The sequence below is a fragment of the Anticarsia gemmatalis genome, chromosome 13, assembly GCF_050436995.1.
Source record: "Anticarsia gemmatalis isolate Benzon Research Colony breed Stoneville strain chromosome 13, ilAntGemm2 primary, whole genome shotgun sequence".
Taxonomy (NCBI): Eukaryota; Metazoa; Arthropoda; class Insecta; order Lepidoptera; family Erebidae; genus Anticarsia; species Anticarsia gemmatalis.
Window position 1 is genome coordinate 10,335,661 of NC_134757.1, and position 15,554 is coordinate 10,351,214.

The following is a 15,554-nucleotide window of genomic DNA, read 5'->3' on the forward strand; positions in this document are numbered from 1 at the left end:
GTAACATCTATTACATAAGAAAATATTCAAACGTGCCTTAAATCTATTTAAATATACATATATCTGACTACATCTGAATATTGAACTACTAAAGTCTCACGTTTGCCTTCTCACAGATTCACAGACTCTCAGACTCTCAGACTCACAGTCCAGATGGAAAATGTATAACATATACAAATAGTTTGTAAGTGGTTCAAATAAGCTTTAAACTTCATCGTGTGGTGTAATTTGGGAGAGAATAGCGAAACTTATTCATTTAATTTAAGTTTGTGTAGATTGTGTTATGCATACGCTTAAACTTCATTGAAAGTTGCGCTTAGGTTTTGGGATAACGAAAGATGGATTCCGTTCTTGTATTATAGTTGTTACCTGTAAGTTCCTGCCTTGATAATATACATATTTATACGGATTATGATACGAAATAAATCTTATATATTTCTGACTGGGTTTTGACCCCCCCCCCCCGCCACCTCGTCTGAATAGATAGATTTCCTGATGTGAAAATTCTTTTTTTTAGTCCGGTTTGTAAAATTTTATCCCTATGCTAAATAACAGCTTTAAGAAACCTTGATCGATGCAAAAAGGTCTCAGAAAATCTGCACGAAAAAGGTAAAGGTATTCTGACTCAGGCTTTTATTTCGGGAATACTTTTACTTCAGTGTATAACTTTTTTATATTTCTTATTTTGTCTTAAGAACCTTAGTATTTTACGCTTGTCTTAACATTTGGAAAATGCGTTGTGACTGGATGATTTCAACGTTAGAATACTGTTTCTTAAAAATACTAGCATTTTATTTTAGGTCATTTAGCTTACTAAAATTGGGTCTTAAATTCGTGCTACAAAATTATACAATTTTTTTTTATTCATACGAATCTTTATCATATCAAAAAACAAAGGTCTGTGTACTGTCAGTCTGTCTTGTTTGCCTGTTAACTCAGAATTTACTGCAATGATTTTCATGCAGTTTTCACCCTATGGCAGAACAATTCTCCTGGAAGGTTGTAGTGTATAATCTATTATAGTTAACCTAGGTGAAGCCGGGGCGGGTTAATCATAGAATGAAAATACCAAATGGAAAAATACCAGCAATTATAATAATTATTTAACGCGTGTTAATAATTATACGCCTAGTTCAAATAATAATCTCATAGAAACTAATATAAGTGGTTGTTGAAAAACTTATTAATATGAATTGTGTAGAGCTTCAATGTACACTTTTTATGATAGTTATTAACAATTTAAATTACTTACTTAGACATGTTTTTTGCAAACCTATTTAGACTGAGCACTGAATATGATTCATTTATTACAATTGCTGTGGAAACTTATTACGTATAGAACTTTAATTGTAACTACATAATAATTATATTATTGTAGTACTGATAAAATCTCCTTCGCTTTAGTTATTAGTTTAACTTAATGATAAAAAACTATATAATTAACACGTAGTGCGTTGTACAATAGTTAAGGTGATCATAGGATTCAAACAATTTATTTCAATTCAATTAGGTTACGAATTCTATTACTTTAGATCCTTCTAGGTTATTGTAGACCAACAAAATTATAACAGTTCACAAATGTGTGTGTGACAAAATGAAATGAATTTATTATCATCGTTTAGTTAACAACACACTCCATGAGATACTTTTCCCAAGTTAGGCCAAAACAAACACAATTTAATTTTATTTAAAGAAAAAAGCCGCTCAATCATTGACATTCCCGTCAAAGCATTAATATTTAACACAAACATTTAGCCCGTTTCACCGCGATTTCCTTCATCTTGTACCAAAACTCGAGACAGTCTCAAGGGCGGCAGGTCCTTACCTCCGCAGTATTTATATTATGATCGAGTGAATCACTTGATTACAGAACAATAAGCGTTGGATAAAAGCTGCCATTGTTTTTTATTTAGCATTCGAATCATTGCGGACGATAATCCGTTACGCAGTTTAGTGTGATTGATCACTTTGGGGAGATGGCGGGACTTCACGGTTTAAGCTGGAAATGAGACTGGTTGCCGTGGTTTTATAAGAGCCTATGTATTTTTAACAAAAATATTGACCTGTCTTTATTTATACGTTACGAGGTACTATTGTGAAAAGAGAGAAATGAGATTACTTTGTGATCGTTAATTTGTAGAGGTATTACCTAGGACCAACATTTATAAAAAAAGGCTAACGGTGATGTATTTTATATCACCTCTGCCCTTATTTATCTGGAGTCTCCAGGCTAGACGATTTAAATATTTAAATAAATCTATAAGTCGCAATATTATATCCAGGGATAGAGATAGATGGATACAAGATTTAAAGACTTTCCCCTCCCCTAGTCCATGGGAATAGGGGAGGACAATTCATGAAAATTCTGTACGAAAAAGACAACATCTCATCCCATATTTTCCATGTAACCATAATTATACGACTGCTCCTAATAGACTCTCTCTATTCCCCATAGTGAACAATTAACCCGAGGAAGGGAAACTGAGCAATCAGAAGTACCCCAGAAATGCTAAATTATCTCCCTGACCGCAATTAAGTGGGGAAAAAACGGTGGCACATAGGGAAGGATATAAATAACTTGCTTTTAGGACTAAGCTTATTTTAGATGAGCCTTTCAATGGTGAGTGGATGATTCGTGAATGTGAGAGCTGTAATTAATATTGTCTTAAAAGTTATATTTTTGTACATAAAAAGTTTGACCTCGCATGTTTGAGTGTTTTTTAACACAGTTCCTGAAGGAACACAAAGTTTCCAACACGTACTTGGCCAGCGTGGTGGGTTCAAAGCCCTCGTCATTTTGGGAGAGGACTTGCCCAGCAGTAGGACAGTAACGGGTTATATTTATAAAAGGCTTCGTAATTATTTATAAATTCTATTCTGCAACTATTGTTTGTGTTGTAACACTGTGAAAAGTGGTCGTTAACTGGAACTGTGTTCAGAATCTATTACCGTTCACTCCGAAATTGTTATTACAATTTTATATTAATTTTGAAAATTGGATTTTTTAGGCAGCCTATTCTTACTACTGGGCGTAATGTCTAATAATTGTACGAATTTGACCCATGTAAAGTTTTGTAATAAATGTGGTTCTTCAAATTAAACGGTCGGTCACATCAGTGAAGTGAGACAAATAAACGGATGTCTACTAATTATGTACCATGTACAAACGCACTATGTACATTGTCTATGTATTGTGTAATCACGTAACGAGCCGTGCGTTAAATAGTCGCTGTGCATTTATTTGAACAGTTGTAACTTTAGAACTGTCTTGTAGGGGTGTCCATATTTAAGAAAATATGATTTTCTGTCGATTATGGATTTAAGAAAACTATTGTCCTGCAAAAGGGCTAATTGGTTGGTAACAGTCTGACATTTTTGGCATTAAACTAGTTTTTTTTGCTTGCACATACATATAATCTTTTCAAGCGTAGATTTTGGTCTGTGTGTAAGCAAGACTGTTCGTATTATTATAGGTAGGTATACTTGTTTTGAAGCAGCACTCAAGGGTATGTGAAGACTAGGACTACCTACAACGTGTTTCTGTAAATAAATAGACAGATTCTGAAGTCTCATGCAGAACTTTATTTTCTGTCTAACCCAGAAAGGAATGTTATTCTATTAACGGGAGTTTGTCTCAAAGACTAAAATTTCTTGATAACTGAAATGTCAGACACTAGTAAACACCTTTTCTATGAATTGCCGGCAATTAACAGACTGTTCTGTATATAATGTCACTGTAGTTAGCTACCTAGTCTCACATATACAAGTTAGTCTCCACGTGGAAACTTGGCTCTTCCTGGAAACTGGCTAGCTTTAACACTTTCATTATTTGTGTAGGTATAGTTAAGCCACAATTATGACTATGTTATGTGGATAGCTAGGTTTCCCGGTATATAAAGTATCCTATATGCTTATCTCGGTTATAAACTATAACTTCGATCTCGTGGACAGATTTTTCGGGATATAAGTCATATATGTGCTAATCCAGGCTATAAACTATGCCAAACTTCATCAATATTTGTTAAGTATTTTAAGCGTGATTAACGTAATGAAGTAACAAAGATCTTTAAGATTAGAATTGGTATTACAGTATATTTAAATGGTGAAACTGGCTGTAGGCGTCATTTCTGTATATCTATTTTGTTTAGAAAAAGGTTTAGTATTATGTTGGTATTACTATCCTGAAACAAGGCTTTTAATTTAATCCATCTCTTTCATAGTTATTTTGTACATATAAAGAATGTGGAGGACCATCATTGGGAACTGGATTATATGGATTAAATTTTCCGACGCTAATTCTACAGCTTCCACATATTTAACAGATAATTTGTTGCTTACTTTTGCTAAAACTGTGTTAAGTTGATGGCACAACGGATGTTAAAGAAAAATCGGAATCGCTCTACGCATTGTCGAACAGTTGAGAAACATAGATCAAAAAGAGAGAACCGTTTTTTTTAAGTTAGTTTAAACTCATACCCTAGGATTTGCGCCTAAGTGTTTTTGTTCTGCTAACAGTAAGCTGCAAACTATACGTTTTTATGTAGCAATTAATTTGTTACATAACGCAATAAAAACGAGTGTTACTGTCGTTGAACTGAACGTAGGACACTTTTTGTTTGTGCCTCATATCCGTAATACCGACTGAGTTTTTGTTGTATCTCATTTGTTGTACAAATTTAGATTGTGTAGCTTTAAATTGGGGAATGATTGGAAAACTATAATTTACTTCAGGTTTAGTGATAAATATTAAATTTCAGTTTTTTATGTATTATGATTAGATGTCTGTCTCATATTTTCTTGCGCGATTTATATTGAAATCTTGCAATGGTACGCAAGAAATGGTCAACGAAAGTAGAGAATGTATTTAGTTGATAGCAAGCCTTTTCGAAGCCTTAGACTGTTGATCAAAGACCTTTGCTCAGGTCTTCAAGACCACTTGGCCGTTTGATGTTTCAGGCTAACATATTAAAGCTAATTGACACATCAAAAGTTCTTAAAAACGAAGGTAAAATGAAATACCCTCTTTTAGCAATTGGTGGATTCAGGATTATTAGATCTAAGTATATATTTCACCTATTTTTCACCTATGTCATACTATTTCACCTATTTCTTCATCATCATCAAATTATAATGTCCTCCTTGCCGATGCGGCTACGGCGGTCAGTTTCAATGAAACTGGCCAACGATGCAGGACTTTTGTTTATAGTGTCCAAGTGTGTGCACAATACACAGGTACACTCTCTATTCCTTTGCTCTCATAACCCTGTGGGATGGATAACCGACACGACCAGCGAGAGGTCAGGCGCAGGACCGACGGCTTTACGTGCTCTCCGAGTTAAATTAATCCATCCATGACTGTCAAACAAGTCTATACTTGAGAGTAAATTTGAAGCGGCGACCTTTAGCCGTCCATTGTGACGTTGCGGCCCGATGGCTATTGTCTCTCTATTTAAAGCTCTCCACCTATTTGTGCTCGAGTATTTTTAACTGTATATGGGAATTTTAGAGGGATATTTTTATGATGTTACTTGTTCTAGTAATTTTTCGATTGTTTAGGGGATAACTGTAGTTAATTACTCGGTGACTAGGTTTATGTGGGTTATCGCTTGAAATAGTTTTTTTTCTTCATGTGTAGAGCTATAAAGAAGGCAGTTTATCATGAACTTAATTAAAAGTTCTTAAAATACCTTTAAACTCCTGTGCATTTTAGGAATAACCATAATTCTGTAAATTACAAACTCACACCGACAAAGAAGATAGTCTTCAAAATGTTTTTATTGCAGTTTTTCTTTAACTGCTTAGAAAATACCTACATACCACAATACATGTTTTTGTATCTTTATTATCCTACCGAACTAGTGCCGAACGTCGAACTGACTGATTCTGTAGCACTATTGCCAGATACAAACCCGATGATTTTTGTGAAAATTGCAACTCTTTGCTACCATATTTTCCATTAACCATTTCAACTACCCAAGCACTTATTCTTAAAATACTGCATATTCTTCAACAAATCACAAATAAATAACCTTAAAATCTTCATATTACTTGCAGCAGCCCTGCAAGTTTCTCATATCGGTCTTGGTTATGTTTCGTTACAGTATATCTGTGTCACGGCGAGTCTCCACGCGGTACGATATTTAACCGACTGTCTGCACAAGGTCAGGTGAACGGTCTACCGTCTACCACTGGTGTCTTAGACATTAGGCGCCCTACATTGTTTCCCTTAGCAACATGTGTGGAAAATTGCGGGTTTTGATTAGTTTGTTGTAAAGGTTTGCTTTTAACCGTGTCTATGTTTAATGAAACAAAGAATAGTTAGTTGTGGTTTTGGTGCAACTATATTGTTTTCAGTATTGAAGATACAGGCATCGCATGTATGACTTCTGTATGAAAAGGCATGGCCTGAGTTCCCTACTGCTAGGTTAATATGATATTAGTTATTGTTTATTTTATAAGAAAACAGCAATAGCTGTTCCCTACTCCTAGGTCGATCATATTAGGTATTGTGTATTTTATAAGGGAGCAGTAATAGCTATAGGCTTTACATATCCAAATGTTTGTTATAATTTCTTTCCAAGTTAAACGTTCACTATCTGCCATTAGGTAGAGCTTGCGACTGAAAGACTTTTTTCAAGTCCAAGATTCAGGGCCTACTTAAGCTCTTTTCTAGATAGTCTAAATACTGGTATTGATAATTTTCATATGGACAAAATGCGTAAGAGTGATAAAACTAAATTAGAAAGAGATCTCTGTTTAGCAATTAAACAGCAATCATGTTAAATATATCTTTGTCCGCAACTAGTACCTTAGAATAAACTCAAAAACAATCAATTTTCTATTAAACTAATTTTACAGATACTAAATAAACATCCTAAAGCGATACTACTATAAGGTTTCTAAACATAAAACCTTCACCATTCCATTACCTGATACGTCCACTCGCCCCTCGTCTCCATCCCCCGGGGTCTCGTGTGAGATGGATAGTGTATCGGTAGCCGCCACTTTCCATCTAAGATGTTCCTTGCTTTTAAAGTTTACTGTTGTTTTAGAAAATGTCGCAAAATGGGTTAAAAAATACTTGAGGTTTTTTAACCTAATACATAGTAGGTCTAGTATCATTTTTTTTTCATTAATTGTAGGGTCTTATGTTCCTTTGTAGCTATTTCGTTATGAAGTAAAAAAGTAACCTAGTAATTCTACATTTTGATTGATAAAATAAAGGTTAATTACGATTAATTTGCAAGTATTAAAGTAAATAATCTCAAAAACAATCAATTTTTTACTCAACTAATTTCGCAAATACTAACTAAACATCCTAAAACGATACTAAGATAAGGTTTCTAAACATAAAAGCTTCACTATTCCATTACCTGATACGTCCACTCGCCCCTCATCTCCATCCCCCGGGGTCTCGTGTGAGATGGATAGTGTATCGGTAGCCGCCACTTTCCATCTAAGATGTTCCTTGCTTTTAAAGTTTGCTGTTGTTTTAGAAAATGTCGCAAAACAGGTTGAAAATATTGAGGTTTTCTAACCTCTCAGTAAGGTTTAGTGTCATATTTATTTTTTCGCGGTAATTGTAGAGTCTTATGTTCTTTTGCAGTTATTTTTGTTATGAAGTAAAAAAGTAACATAGTAATTCTACTTTTTGATTGATACAATAAAGGTTAATTATGATTCATTTGCAAGCATTGAAGTAAATAATTTAGCAAAAACAATTAGTTTCCTACTCAACTAATTTCACAAATACTAACTAAACATCTTAAAACGATACTAACATAAGGTTTCTAAACATAATACCTCCACCATTCCATTACCTGATACGTCCACTCGCCCCTCGTCTCCATCCCCCGGGGTCTCGTGTGAGATGGATAGTGTATCGGTAGCCGCCACTTTCCATCCCCTTTTTTTTTACTTGGTTAATGCATGAAATTGCATCCCCAACGCCAGGGGGAGCGCTGGGGTATGTGGGGCTCTCCAAACCAGAAGGGCAAGGCCTACCCACTAAACCACCAAGGTGTTGCCTCCTCCTCGCCGCAAAGTGCCGAGGCCACGGGAACGCTTTTAAGCACACATCCGCGACCCCGACGCGGCCGTCCACACGTGGACTCCTCCACAGTGTGGGACGACACCCCAACACACGGGTGCCGTCCCCCCACTATTCCCCCTTGTGCAATGGCCGGAAAACTCCCCCGAGTTCGCCAGCCAGGGGGCCTTCGGAAGCCGGGACAGGCCACGCGCAGATGCGCAGCATGTCCCGGCCGCCGGCGGCGTAAAGGTGTGTAGGCCGCCGCAACCTTCCCTCCGACCAACGAGCCCGAGAGCGAGATCCCAACGCTCCCGGGCCCTACGGTCCCACCACCAGCCGCCATGGGTTAAGAGCCGGGTCCGACCGCCCGACCCCCGGCTCCCCACGGCAGCCCCACCGTTGCCGCATCTCGCGGTACGGCCCCGCCCAGTCGCGGAGGATAGGGTTGAGCTACCTCCCTTCCTCCGCGACTAGCCTCTCCTAAACCGGCCAGGCTTACGTCGCCTAGGCCCAGCCGGCCGACCGCTTTGGTCCCCCGGGCTACAGCGGTACCACCCAGACGGGGAAGCGGCCTCTCCACTGGGTCCCTCTTGGTTCACCGCAACCGAATCCGCGGACTCAAGGTTGCGGCTACTAAGCCCCCCCACCACAGCAAGGTGGAGACCCGTCGGGGGCGGGCACTTTCCATCCCCTAAGATGTTATTTGCTTTTAAAGTTTGCTGTTGTTTTAGATAATGTCGCAAAACGGGTTAAAAAATACTTGGATGTTTTTGGCCTGTTGTAGGGTCCAGTGCCCTATTTTTTTTGCGTTTATTGTGAAGTCTTGTGTTCTTTTGTAGTTATTTCGTTATAAAGTAAAAATGTTATCTATTAATTCAACATTTTGATTGATACAATAAAGGTTGATTATGATTAATTTGCAAGCATTGAAGAAAATAATTTAGCTCTAAGTTTCTACGTCATGTCATAAGAAAAAACAGCGCTTAAACTCACGAGCAACCAGTTTTTCCGAAAAAGAATATGAGGTTAATTATTCTAAATGCTATGAATATTTTATATACTCAAATGTATGAAATAAATAATATCCAAAATTTAAATTTGATACGTTAAGGTTTAAAAACGTTATATTTTTAATCTCAATTTCGTATATCTTTGAAACTCTCGGAAGATTTTCCCACGACCAGTGAAATACTCGTAAGGATTTGACTATCAACTAACACCTACATTAATAGCCTAGCGTCGTTTAAATTTAAATCCTAGATCCTAAGATATCTTAATGTTAGTTTATGTGAGAAATATATTCTCTTCGTACCTAGTGCTACAGTCATATTTACATAGACTTGTAGCGTCGTGTACGTTCGTCAATATTCGTCAATACTCGGGAATACTCGTGTATCGTGTAAACAGCTGTGTTTATTTGTTACTAATGCCATCTTACTAACGAAATTGTGTGCAATAAATTACTATGCTTTTAGTGATAGATTTTAGTTTTTGAAGTTTGTAGCTATGTGTATCGCTAGTTTTGATTTAGCTATCGATTGTAGTTAAGGTTTTAGAAGTCTTAAATTTCATTAAAATTACGATAATAAATTTAAACTAACCATGTCCGCAACTTCGTTCATATGAATGTTGAAAAATTAAGAAGCATAATGTTTAAAACATATCATAAATATAGATTACTAAATATTAATACCGATTCATGTTTACGTTACAACTTAAATTAACGATTTTAACCAATATTTTTACTGACAACATTTTTCACAAAGAATGCAAAGTCTCGACCAAAGGTAAACATTTTATAAAAATATCGTTCGGAATTCAAACATTTTACTTTTTTTTCCAGCCAGCCTTTACACAGCAGTAAAAGAGGTGATATACCTTCATAGACGAATTCGTCTACGGTCATTGCACTCCACCCTTTTACGAGATCATAAATTCTAGAAAATATATTGACGAAACCCCAATTTATTTTTACCGTGTATGATCCTGGCGTTTTGTATAGGACTTTTAGACTGTAGAGGTGAATGGATCCTTGATAGCCTTTTCTCTTTCAAACTTGTGCCTACCAAAAAACTTGATCAAAGTTCCGTAAAATTGTTACCATATAGAGTTTTTGCTTTCCGAGTTGTAGGTGAGACCTTATTATATAAATAAGTAATGGAAGTAGATGGAAATGTAAAAAAATGAAATTTTTAAACATATGTAATAAATGCAATTTTAAAAATATATCGAATCTACAAGAAATCAAGGTTTACAGTATTTTCTTACATAATATTTGTCAAAGTCTTTCGTAACTCGTGAGATTTTTCTAGTTGATTGACCGTCGGAACTTCCAGTACCTACCTTCTTTCTAGGACTGGCTCAAAATATTTTGAATTAAAAGCAATTAATTTTTAAATATTTCGAAATTTGAAATTTTGACAGTTCATTACCCCCGAAACTTTCTAGACATGTATTAAACAAGATGCATATTCCCATATGTTGTGGATGTGGTATGGTAGTGTACCTGCGATCGTTTCCGGCGCGCGGTCATCGTTCGCCGGCGACGACGGACGTTGACATCGCTTTGTCTTGCACCGATCGAATACAGTGCAACCCGTCTGCAAGGAACCATACATGTACTAACTAAATGAGCGTACTTGTGGATGTGGCATTTTTGTAACATTTTTTTTGCGAAACGTTTCACTTTCAAATTGCTTCTTTATTCATTTTACATTGTAAATCAACTAATACATTATAAGATTTAAGTTTTTATTCGATTGTATTAACAGGCCTAACCCCTCCCTTGTTTGAAAGGAGACCCTTGCCAAGCAGTGGGTCAGTAATGGTTTTAAAAAATGGACTGTATTATACTAAATTACAGTGTCATTAAAACAGCGTAAGATTAAAAAACGGCTTCCATATTTGGCTTATAAATTAATCCGTACAAAATACTCGACTAACACGTGTAAAATACAAGTCAAAGACTTTATTTTACGTTGAATTGTGCTATTAATAACTTAATTAAGTTGTTCTTAATTGCCGGTTTAATTAGACCCTTTCATCTTGGTCCTTGTAACAAATGTAAAATCCTGTAGTTAGTTATTTACCGATTCACGTCACGTTAAATATAATTTTTGGGTTTATTTTATTGCTGTTATTTTATATGAAATTAAACGTGTTGATGTAAATATGGAGATTGCATATGTAAAAAAGATTTTTCTTACTTGTCCATATATTTGTAGTTATGTATTTTTTATTCAACAGTTTTTGTATTTGGAAACTGCATTAAATTAACAATTAGTTTTCCACACAATTAGTTTAGTATTTAAACCTATTCAGCACATTACACATATAAACAAAGTTTTATATTCTCAAAAGACTTTAAAAATAGGATAAAGGGTATAAATAACAAAGTACTCTCAACGATTCCCTTACATAATAAAATCCGTCAACAAATAATAGGAAAACTTTTCTCTTGGCAGTGCACTACGTAGCACTAGCAGCGCGACAACAAGAAAATCATACTTTCATAAAATGCATTATTTAAATAACTTACCGTTGTAGACTTAATAAGTCTCATTTTTATACAGTTTCCTTTCGAGCGCATTGAGGCATCCATTTACATAATATACACGGGCGAAGGTTGTTGAATTTATGTGTCTGGTCGGCTCCTTGCGCGGGTTGTGTCGTGCACAGAGTCCTTGCACAGTGCACAGTCGTGCATGCCACCTGCCCGTGGCGGTCGCTCCTCGCGGTCGATCTCACATCCAACCTTGTGGTGTTTGTTTCGTAGTTGAGTGGTTTTTGACAAACGGATTGTAAGCCTCGCCGCCGGACAAAGAGGTTGGTTGATTAAACTCACATTTTATTTACTGTATCACAATTCGGTATTGTTTGTTTTTGCGATTTATGGTATGATTTCAGGAGTGCGTTTTTATGTTTGTTTAAAGTTAGGATAAAAATATTTCTGCAACATCAAAGGGGTTTATTAACATTTTATATTAACTTGATGATAACTTTTTAAATATCATTAAACAGGCACGTCAAATAAAATAATGAAAATAATTTCTAACACTTGTTGGACCTTTAAAAAAGTTTCAGCTTTCCGATACCATTGTTCAAAGAAACAATTAGAACTCTGAATAAATAACTAACAAACCTGCCATTAATTAATTCCGCCAATTTAAAAGTAAATTCCAGCAATACATTAAATTTTTAAAAGTCAATAAAAAATAAAAGTTTTTAAATATCGTAAAATTTACAAAACACTTCGAAATTGGAATATTATATTTATTTTATTTATTTTATTTATTTTATTTATTTTATTTATTTTACTTATTTTATTTATTTTATTTATTCTTTAAAAACAGTTGACAGACTGAACCACCACTGCACCTATGTAAATATATTATGATAATAATTTTAAGCTTTAGTATAAAGGTATATTACTCGGTTATAGCGCTTTAGGTGCTTAACATAATTCTGTAATCCCCATGGCTGTAAAAATGTTTCGAATGATACCTTATACATCTATTTGCCGTACAGAAGCCATATAAATATCTGATATAACGCTCAAGGCGCTATTAAAGACCTACGCAACTCTTTTATAGATGAGTAATACACTAGCCCTAAAAAAATCTGTTATAGAACCTAAGGCATTACAAAAAGCTTATTTACGCTCTTGAGCGCTATAAGCGCAACGCATAACTCCGTTTAAACTCCTTTATCTCCTAAAGTCCCCTTATACAGTTAACGGTGTTATAGAAGATTCCATTAACTCAGTTATACTTCCCTAGGCTGTCTAGCGATGCAATTACATGCTCATATATCACTATAAGTCATTAGTTTCCTACTAAACGGCTACTGTCCCGCCTAGCTGTTAAAGGGTTTTTTAAATAGCTAGTATACAACTTATAGAGAATTGTACAGCATTTGAACGACTCTTATGCAACTATCAGGCTGTATAACGACTGTATAAGCAGCTTGTGTGCTAGTTGGGTACTGTTTCAGATTGTCATCTGGCGGCCATCTCGTCCCGTCTTTTATAAGAGTCCTTCCAAGAACTAACCCGCACTTAACTGCATTTAATTTAATAAAAGCCATATTAATAAAGTGACAAAAATACGACTCGCCTCTGGCGCGGCCGGTAGTGTATCTAAACACGAGGTTCGATTTCCAGGTCGGACAAAGTGCTTCTAGTCTTTTACTAATTTTTATTAGATTATTCACAACAATAGTTCGGTATTTTGCACGGTATATGGCAATTGGCTCGCCGCTTATTACATGCGACTAACATTGTTAATCGCGAAACAAGCGAAACGGGTATAACAGGCATAATATTATATGTAACAAAAATACTATAATTGAGTATCTTAAGTTTCAGTACTAGACCTCTATGAATAAATATTTAATTTTCATTTTTACGAGACATCTGTAGTTTTTATTCTCTTATTTCCGAACGAAAGTTTCCGTTGCAGACAGTCGTCGATATCTAAATGATGTGTCTGTCAGTTCAGTAATGGCGGCTATCAGTGTTTCGATCGTGTGTGACGTCATTTATCGATCGCCACCCTGCCTTGATAAGCGACACATGTCATTAGGCTTCAACGGAATCGTGTACGTCTGTTTTCTGTTTTTATTTCATTGATGAGATGGAAAAAGCTGAAGAAATGAGCTTAAAAAATTACGAAACATATCTGTTATTTTACTAAGGATAGCTTCAGGAAGTTGGTGTACCTATATGTGAGGACTTGTGAAGTAATTGCCTGAACTACTGCACATACATGTAAAAGTGTTATCATATTGATAAGTACATTATCGCAATGGGCCCTATATAATGGTTATATGTGCAGTAGTGCCCTTTCTGAGCTAGTAGTTAGTAGATTCAGAAATTGTAACGACTATCAAAAGTGTTAACATTTGACTTAAAGGAAAAATGATTTGATTTTGGTTTAAATTAAGTACAGGTCATCCTAACCCGAGTGTAGTGAAGAATAAAACATTTATCGTATAACTTTCAACCTCATACCGTTCACAGTAATTGAATAAATAAAATATATCTCAATTCTAAAGCATTAGAAATAAGTGAAGTATAATAAATGCTCGAACGTTGCATCTAATTTGAAATGCCATGAGCGCATCTCTATTCGATTACATTCGGCCAGTGAGCATCAGTAAGTAGCATAGAGTATATCTACAACATTTTTATTTTACGCTCATAGACATTATTATAATCAATAAAAACGAAATTTCTTTAAAATGTCGTTCGTTTCTTATTACTGTTTTATCATCAATATAATATATAATATACAAAACTCTTACTTTGTTGAGTGACTGACTGACTTATGGATAAAGCACAGCCGAAACTACTGAGCGCAGAAAGTTGAAATTTGGTAGGAAGACTTCTTAGGAAATGTAGAGGAGCACTAATTGGTGATTTTAGGAAATTCTCCTCCGAAGGGGGACAAATTCCACGCAGGCCAAGCCGCGCCCGGAAAGCTAGTCCCTTATAAAAGGGCCCTCTGAAATTTTGTCGATGTATTCTTTAATATTTAAAAAAAAATCGTTTTCACGAACCTCTGAAATCTTGTCGATGTATTTTTTCAGGCGTATTCGGCTGTCAGTCAAAGTTCGTAGCCCCTCCTTGACCTGACTTCTAGACTATTAATCAGACTGGGATAAGTGCTAAATGTGCTATTTATTTAACCTTTTTTTTCTAAAGTAAGTGTGATAAATGATTATCGAACTATTCTTTAAAAGGTTTCTGTAAGCTGTGTTTCGAAAACGTCGGCTAATTTTCTGACAACGCAGATTTCAATTTAAATGATAGTATTTGAGTTACTAATTTTATCTAAAAGTAATAACGGGAGATTAATCCGAAAAAAAATGCTGTATTATATAATACTAGCGTACTGACCCGACTTTGTCCGGGTATAGTACAATTTTATCGTGTTGATTCCTCGATCGATTCAATACAAACCTTATCCCGACAGTTACAAACATATTTAGAAAATAATTATCCAATTCCTTAGTTTCATTTTTTATTATTCAATGAGATAATTTTCTTGATACAGATAAATTTAATATCACTTAACATAAAATATAATTAAAATAAATGACATCTTCTTAACTTATCCTAAATAAAAACCACAAATTTAGTTTAGTTGTTCAAAAATTATGCGCGTACAATGCATTCCAGCGATTCATTTTTATTAACATAGATTTAGTAAAGTTAAGTAAATAATGTTCTACCTAACGATATTTCGATTGCGGCTCTATAATCAATCTTTTTATAAGTAAATGTAAATATACATAAAAACCAGCTTTAACACGTAATTCGGTAAAGATTAGCAATCACGCAATCGACCAATCTGTGGTTTAATAGTCATGTATTTTTAGTTCAACTTGTAATTTCATTGAGAGCCCTTTGAAGGCTGTTTAAAAATACTTAAGGGCCTTCAAGAGCCTTGTGATATTGGTTCCTCTTTAATTCGTTTGGCTGGATATCTATTGTGTTTGCAAATTGTTTTAAATTATAATT

General features: G+C 35.2%; 1 protein-coding gene across 4 annotated transcripts in view; it reads left to right on the forward strand.

Annotated features, from left to right (window-relative positions):
- Ypel (Yippee-like) overlaps nucleotides 1–15,554 on the forward strand; it is a 164,867-nt gene that overhangs the window by 67,831 nt on the left and 81,482 nt on the right. Inside the window, exon 1 of one of the 4 annotated variants that reach the window (XM_076122095.1) lies at nucleotides 11,398–11,857. The exons of the other annotated variants lie outside the window; for them this stretch is intronic. The gene's annotated coding sequence lies outside the window, so the exon portion shown is untranslated. Of the gene's footprint in view, nucleotides 1–11,397; nucleotides 11,858–15,554 lie in introns of those variants that run through there. 4 annotated transcript variants of the gene reach the window in all.